General features: G+C 49.8%; 1 pseudogene; it reads right to left on the bottom strand.

Annotated features, from left to right (window-relative positions):
- Positions 1-1,670: 1,670 nt before the first annotated feature.
- LOC144134213 (uncharacterized) lies at positions 1,671-7,895 on the bottom strand (annotated as a pseudogene).
- Between the last annotated feature and the right edge of the window lie 761 nt (positions 7,896-8,656).

The following is an 8,656-nucleotide window of genomic DNA, read 5'->3' as shown; positions in this document are numbered from 1 at the left end:
GGGTCGGATAACCGAACTGAGAACAGGCGGTTTTAACAATTTTATCTTTGTTTCTCGGCGCATTTGGAGCAGCGCTTGTGGCAGCGTTTCAGGACCGCCGCAGTAAATGTAAGCAGTGCAGGAACATTTACTAAAAGTAGAAAAATATGAGTGCTGGAGCCAGTGGCCGTAAAAAGATGCCTCAGACCAGTATTGGACCAGTGAATCGACGCTGTCAAAATTCAAAAGTAAAGGACGCTATATAAGCGCAAGTGACGCAACGTGGAATGGAGCTGTAACAGAAGCGGATTAGAGTAGTGACTTTCCATGATGATAACGCCGCCACCTCCACGTGGTTCGCATACGTGCGCGCGAAGAGAGTTGCTAGGAGCTTTTCTTTGCTCTTCGAGAAAGCCAGGGAATTTTGTTTTTCGTTGAGTGCGGAAGATGTGTTCAAGGCAAGCAGCGGATGGATAAGGAGTTTTTCTTTAACGTCGTGGTATCGTTTACGAAATCATTCGTGGAGAAGAAGGCAACGCACCCCCCGATCGTGCAAATAACTAGCGCAATAAGGAGCTGATCAAGAAGCTCTAAGCTGCTCCAGGACCACATGCCAGAAGATATTTTTAACCCTGAGGAAACTGCCCTTTTCTTATGAACTGCTTCATTAGAAAAGACGTTGCGGGAAGACCGATTGTTGCAAAGGCGGCAAGAGATAGAAGCAAACCAAAATTGTGTTTTTGTTGTAGCGCCTTCAGGTACGGCGAAGCTGAAGACGCTTGGGCAGGGACGGTCTGCGAAACCACGCTGCTTCAAAGACGTGCGTAGGTTTCCTGGCTGAATGTCTGGCCTACATAATGTCTTTAAGACGGCGGAGTTTTTTTAAGCCTGGAGTTGGCATGTCGAAAATATGATGCGCCTGCGGAACTGAAATATTCCCTGTACTGTTGATAACTATCCCTCACACAACGAGAGTCTGGTGCTAAAGCATCTGAATTTAATTTTATTGCCACCGGATTTCAACCCCTTGTTGCAGTCATTAAGTAAAGGCGTAATATGCTGCCAAGGCACACTGCCGCACAAGAATGCTGCTGCGAATTCTGCTCAGCATCGAGCCCAAGGTTGAACTGTAAACTGAAATTAGCGTTCGTCAATCCATTGAAATAATTACGAGTGCTTCGTGGAGGGTGCCGCTAGACGTCCTGCTTGATTACTGGCATGAGGCTACATATGCTGAGGAAAGCGCTAGCGACGCACCTGACGAGCCTGCTGATGACAATGACTCGAGGAATCGTTCAACTCATACGTGGCTTCTTGCAACCGCGCGGCGGTTGCGACAGCTGACGAATATGTTTAGGGTGACGGCGACGTGGTGATGTCCTCGATAATGACAACTGACGACACCGTCGAAGTCATCAAGAACGGCGAAGAACCGGGGCGGACGAATATAGCAGACGTTGACGAAACAGGAATTTTGAAGACTAGAGAATCAGTAGTGGTATTCCACGCTCTGCAACTGTATCTTGAGTCACTCCCGGATTTCGCCCCGTGGACCTTGCTGTTATAAGGTCGCATGCTGTTAAACATTCCTTCGGATGAAGTGTTTGGATCAACAATCGACTTATTGTTGCGAAAGCAGCACTAAGCCAGCCAGCGAGCCATTTCGGCTCATCACGAACTTCAGACGTATGTCATATGCCGTGGCCGACGAACAACCTCCGCCCGCCGTTGCCTTGCAACACCGCCGCCGCGCTCCAACAGATGGCGCCGCTGTCGACGCCGATGTCATTGCCGCTCGCTCCACCAGATCTGCTGGGAGAGGAGGTGTTGCCTCACGGGGGATGTGTATACATATGCGCTTCGCCTCGGTGTATTGTAGTCGTTATAGAGAGCGCGAAAGAGATGCAACAAAGACAGAACGAAGCGAGGAAGAGACAACGCGCTCAAGAGACGCCAGAAGAACGCGCCGTACGACTCAAGAAGCGTCGTAACGAAGATGCGGATAGAAGAAGTTGTGCCACGTTCCGGAGTGACTCTTCCATTTCGGAAGAGACCGGTTTGAGTTCTCGAGAGCGTCGGAATGAGACGCTGCGTAGACGTCGTGCCGAGGAAACGAAGCATTCTTAAATCAACTGGGGTTAACCAGAGCTAAACCACAGCGAATTTTTTCATCATGTAGCTCTTCAATTCACGTTAATCAAATATTTTCTTTCGCTGAACGAGCTTAGCTTTGCTCTGTGTTGAGGAATGCTGCGCGCGGCGTTTACAACGAAGTGATCTGTATAACGAAGGATTGTGGCGTCCTCGAGTGCTTCATCATAAAAGGCTTTCGACTGTTACAAATGTTTGGTGGCGTTCTCTATAGTGTTTATAAAGCAAAAATTTCAGAAGAAATATTTTAGTCACAAATTGCTGACGCGCAAATAAACACATGCCAATACATGTGGAATGTAGAAAAAAACTTAAACGCCATGCGACAAAGTATTACTAATTGTCCATGGCGAAACTTAAGAGAACCCAATGGGACCCCTCAAGACACTGAGACGAGGCCTCATCTTAATGACGGTCATAATGTTCAGGAGAAACCCTTCAGTATTGCAATTTGCAGCTTTAATTTTTACGAAGTTTTGCGAAATTTGCTGTCATACATTCGTTTGGAAGTTGCATATTACTGAATTGGATGTTTGGGTGGATGCGGGGTCACTCTTTTAAGATGCAGCCGTGCAAATGAGTTTTTTCTTTATTTTTTTTCAGAGAGTGTATGAGCGGAGGCCAAGGCTAAAGGCTAAGAGCCTGACGACAACTGCCTTTTGTACAAGTTCTTGCATCAATGAACAATACTCAGAGATAACACCTCTGTAAGTAAAATGGATACAACGTAAACAATTCTTTAAAAGGCAAAATTTCACCACCCTGTATAGCAGTCTCAAATGATCCAAAGTTGTTATCACGCGAACTAAACACACGGTTTGTGCTAACACATCCAGGTTTGTATACAAAGGACACAAGCAATAATAATATTGTTACGTACTCAGCAGGCACTGAGTGAGTCTGGGGTGTTTATTTAAGAGATTTAGCGACGGGGCGCAGAGCTCAAACCGATCAGACCGACCAGCTTCCTTTTTCTCTAAGCTTCTGATCTCTCCTTCGTCGTCTACGCAAAGCACGTTACACTTCCCCCTCCGCGGACGAAGCCTCCCACGACGAGCTAAGCAGTGTCTCGAGGGCTGAAGCGTTTGAGCCGAGCAATATGCACCACATGGGTCATTCGTGAGCATCCGCCGCTGTCAGTAAGGCGTGAGACGACGTAGTTCAAATCACTGATGCGCTCAAACACAGCAAAAGGGCCAGTGTAGTGGGAGAGGAGCTTCCGACACAAACCGCGCTTCCGGAGCGGCGTCCACAACCACACTCGATTGCCAGGGTCATATGAGATAGGCTGGTGGCGAATGTCGTAGCGGTGTTTAGAGCGCTGCTGAGAGTCCAAAATGCGGAGGCGGGCAATTCGACGTGCTTCTTCAGCTCGGCAGAGTGTAGTGGCGATGGAAGGCTCATCGTAGATAGACAAAGGAAGGATGATGTCGATGCAGCGGCGGGGAACGCGAGCATACAGGAGGTAAAAGGGGCTGTAGCCAGTTGTTTCATGCCGTGCTGTGTTGTAGGCATACGTAATAAAAGGAAGGACATCATCCCAGTTCTTATGGTCAGAATCGACGTACATAGCTAGCATAGTGGTGAGCGGGTGGTTTGTGCGTTCGACGAGGCCGTTCGTTTGTGGGTGGTACGGTGTTGAGTGACGAAAATTGCATTCGCAGAGACGAAGAAGTGCTTCGACAACATCCGCAGTAAACTGGCGTCCACGATCACTGATGAGAACGCGAGGAGGTGTATGACGGAGAATGAGAAAGTGCAGGAGAAAATTAGACACATCGGAAGCAGTGGCAGACGGTATAGCTGCTGTTTCACAGTATCGGGTTAGGTTATCAAAACACACGATCGCCCAGCGGTTGCCATTCGCAGACCGGGGAAAAGGGCCTAACAGGTCGATGCCCACTTGCTCAAATGGAGTGGTCGGAGGTGTGACAGGGTGCAGCTGGCCTGGCGAACACGATGCAGGGATCTTGAAACGCTGGCACTGGACAGAGCTGGCTACGTATTGTTGAGTCGTTTGACGCATTGTGGGCCAGTAAAAACGTTCTTGTGTGCGGTGAAGGGTCCGGAAAACTCCCAAGTGGCCTGACGTGGCATCGTCGTGCATCAGTTGAAGAACAGGGATGCGAAGGCTTTCCGGCACGACGAGAAGGAACCGTGCACCGCCGGGCGTGAAATTCTTGTAAAGTAAACCAGCGAGAATACAGAAACGGGCTGCAGGGAAATGGCCGGCGGCGTCGAAGAGTGCTGTTAACGTCTTGTCCTTGCGCTGTTCAGTCTTGAACTGGTTAGCATCAGGAAACGTGGGTGAGACAGAAGCGAGGTAGTCGTCGAAGTTGTCGCCATCGCAAGCAGTCGTCGGAAGCGGCATGCGCGCAGACAGTCAGCGTCGGCGTGTTGACGACCGCTTTTGTACACCACAGTGAAGTTGAACTCTTGCAGCCGCAAAGCCAAGCGGGCAAGTCGGCCTCATGGGTCACGGACATTCACGAGCCAACAGAGCGAATGATGGTCGGTGACGATGGTAAAAGCATTGCCGTACAGGTAAGAACGAAAGCGTTGCACAGCAAAAACTACCGCGAGACACTCTTGTTCGGTAACAGTGTAGTTTCGTTCCGACATGCTCAACGACCTACTGGCATCAGCTATCACATGCTGATCTCCGCCGTGGCGCTGGATGAGCACACCGCCGACTCCGACACCACTGGCGTCGGTGTGAACTTCGATGGGAGCAGACGGGCAAAAATGGCGCAGAATGGGTCCCGACGTCAGGAGAAATTTCAGATGGCGGAATGCAGACTCACAGTCAGGGGTCCATTGGAATGGCACGTCTTTTTGTAGGAGGCACGTGAGTGGGAAGGCGACGTCGGCAAACCGCGGAATAAAACGGTGAAAATACGAGCACAGCCCTAAAAAACTGCGAAGTTCCTTGACTGATTGCGGCGCTGTGAAGTCGGTGACAGCCTCCACTTTCTGGGGATCCGGCCGGACACCGTCCTTATCAACCAAGTGACCGAGGACAATTATTTGACGTTCACCAAAGTGACACTTCTTAGAGTTAAGGACCAAGCCTGCTCTTTCAATGCAGTCGAGGACGATAGCGAGGTGGCTGTTATGTTCGCTAAATGTCTTCCCAAAGATCACGACATCATCCAAATAACACAAACAAATCTGCCACTTCAGACCACGCAAAATAGCGTCCATAAATCTTTCAATTGTGGCAGGTGCATTGCATAGTCCAAAAGGCATGACATTAAATTCATACAGTCCGTCAGGTGGGATAAATGCAGTCTTTTCTTTGTCGTTCGGGTGCATTGGTATTTGCCAGTACCCTGACTTTAAATCAACCGAGGAAAAATATGAAGCGGAGTGTAGACAATTGATGGCATCTTCTATGCGTGGGAGCGGGTACACATCTTTTTCTGTGATGGCATTTAGGCGACGATAGTCTACGCAGAACCGCCACGTATTATGTTTCTTTCTCACGAGGATCACTGGGGCCGCCCAAGGGCTTAAAGATTCCTGGATAACTCCTCGGTTTATCATGTCATGAACTTGTTGGTCTATTATCTTACGTTCGGTTGGTGAAACGCGGTAAAGCCTTTGTCGTATTGGAGGTGCGGATCCAGTATCGATCACATGATGAATGCGAGAACGGGGAATGGGTACTGGAGGGTCTCAGGAAAAATCGAACACTGTGACATGCTTCGAAAGCAGTCCCACCAAAATGCGCCGCTCGGTCGTGGAAAGGGACATATTAATCATGGCCTGAACTTTAGACTCTTCACAGGGGTGTCCCGGTTCTTCAAAAGCGTGATCACTGAGCGCCGCAACGGAAACCGACAAGCCTTCCTCGAAATGGGCAAGCTTCATGCCACGAGGTAACACGGCGGGTTCTTCCGAATAGTTCACGGTCCACAGCGTGGTGTGGCCGCCACTAGTTACGCGGACTACGCAACGGGGCACGAGGGCACTCTTCTTAGCACACGTCAGTGCAGTGGATACCACCACGGCATCGAAGGCATCACACAAAATTTTCGATGAAACAACCGGCACAAATCGGGCAGACATCGCTGGTACAACTGTGTCCTCTGACACAGAGAACGCTCCGAAATCAAGAGAGGAGCTTTCCACAAGAGCCGACATCAGAGTTGCGTCCAATGAAATCCCTCCAGTACGACAGTCTAATGTGGCACCGCACGGCTGCAAAAAGTCAATTTCAAGTATAACGTCATGTGCGGAACGTGACAACACAGCAAATTCAGTCCTGAACACTTGACCACCGATAATAACGTTCGCAGAACAGACACCAAGGGGAACTAATGTTTCACCCCCAACACCCCGAAACACCACAGCCTGATCCCAACCAAACATTACTTTTCGACCCTAACTATTCTTGAAGTTCAAACTCATTATAGATACTGTCGCACCGGTATCTACTAACGCCATAGTTCGAATTCCGTCGATAAGCACTTCAAGTTTGTTCTTTAACATAAACGCGGGAAGAGGGATTGATGATATCGACTCGCCGGCAGCCTCACCTCCATCAGCCGCGCCGTCTAGTTTCCCGGAGGAGGCGAGCGGCGTCGAGGAGATGGTGAGCGTCGTTGACGTGAAGGTGGTGGTGCCAGGCTGCGGTCGGAAGCAGGCGAGGTGTTTCGCAGCAATGCCGCACGGTAGCTACCCCAAGAGAATGTTGGCGTTGGGTGCTGAACGTCCGCATCGGGGTTGAGGGAAGTGTTCGGCCACAGGCGATGGTCTGGTTGCATCGGGCCTCGGTGGCGGCAGTATCGGGATATATGTCCGGTCATGCCACAGCGGTAACACACAGGTGGCGGGCGCCAGCGATCAACGTATGATGCTAGCCAAGCGTGGTCAGAACGTTGGTTGTAATCATCTTGAGGCTGTTGTCGCGCCAAGTCGCCTGTGTAGGCACGCCGTCTTCCCACAGACTGGTAGGCAGACTGTACCTCGCGGGGTCTCCGATCGGCGAAGTTCTGCGAAACGCCAGCTGGAACCCAAGAAGTAGATGGTATTGCGGGCTCTGCCTGCAATGCGCAACCATATTGCTGGGCGTCATCCCGGCGCACAGGGTCTTGATACCGGAGGAGTTCCTCGCGCACAATTTGGCGAATCATGTCAGCCATTGACACTGGAGCAGCGACGTCAACGCTGGCGATGGAGGTGACATTCGTCAGGCGCCCAAATTTCGGCACAATATGATGAAGCTTCAACGCCTCGAACGCTCTGCAGTGCTTGATGACGTCGGCCGTCGACTTCAAGCTGTCTTTGCTAATAAGGAAGTTTTATACATCTTCAGCAATCCCTTTAAGTAAATATCCGACCTTATCTTCTTCAGACATCCGCGGGTTCACTAGCCTGCACAACTTTACGATTTCTTCAATGTACATGGTGCAAATCTCACCAGGTAATTGGGCCCGTTGAAGCAACGTCTGTTCGGCGCGTTTCTTTTTGGCAGAGCCGTCACCAAAACATTTCTTTATCTCTTCTGTAAAACGTTCCCACGTGGTAAGAGAGTCTTCATGGTTATCAAACCAAATCAGCGCTGTCGCTTCCAAAAAGAATACGACGTTGGCTAGCCTCACTGTGGCATCCCAGCCGTTATAGCGACTCACCCGCTCGTAATTAGTCAACCACTCGTCGACGTCTTCATCGGACCTTCCAGCAAAGGTGCGCGGTTCGCGGTGATGCTGCCAGTGGCCCGACGCGGGTGCTGCCTCCTCGGCGCCGCCGTCCTGAGGCATATCCAGTGGAAGTGGTGGCAACCCGACAACTCTGCGGCTGCGTCGAGGAACAGGGGAATCCGTGGTGACACCCAGCACCTCCACCACAACTGTTACGTACTCAGCAGGCACTGAATGAGTCTGGTGTGTTTATTTAAGAGATTTAGCGACGGGACGCAGAGCTCAAACCGATCAGACCGACCAGCTTCCTTTTTCTCTACGCTTCTGATCTCCTCTCCTTCGTCGTCTACGCAGAGCACGTTACAATATTAATATTACGTTTGTGGGGCAAAGAAAGTGAAATCTGTGAAGTTCACGGTATTTCAGAAAACAGGCATTGTTCAGTATACGGGCGTATCCTAATCATAAGAGATGCTGCGACATATATTAGAAAGCTTTTATAGCACACTGTTTGTAGTAGATCCACGACACTGTATGTTAAATCTTCTTAATACGCACGTGTACATACATCTACCGAGACGTACGGTAGGTGCTATAAACCGAAGGAAATAAAAATCACTTCTTTAAAAGCATAACATGAAGTCGGAAGTGTAATCGGTTTTTACGACAATGCATAGGCTCTCATCTGATAAAGAGCACCGCAAAAAAGAAGCACGTCTCTGCAAACATAAAATTAAGCGGCTGCGAAGCTTCGGGATGCAACGACAAGGGTTCCGGAAAGAAATATTCGTAAATGCAGAGCAGGTGCATTCGATCGGGTTTGCTGCTCGTTAGGTCGCTCAGCAAGTTTTGCATTATTCAGAAGCTCGTTTCTGTCTTCT

Source organism: Amblyomma americanum, chromosome 5, assembly GCF_052857255.1.
Source record: "Amblyomma americanum isolate KBUSLIRL-KWMA chromosome 5, ASM5285725v1, whole genome shotgun sequence".
In the NCBI taxonomy this organism is placed as follows: domain Eukaryota; kingdom Metazoa; phylum Arthropoda; class Arachnida; order Ixodida; family Ixodidae; genus Amblyomma; species Amblyomma americanum.
Note: the sequence above shows the minus strand (reverse complement) of the source record. Positions and strands in the feature narration are given on the sequence as shown.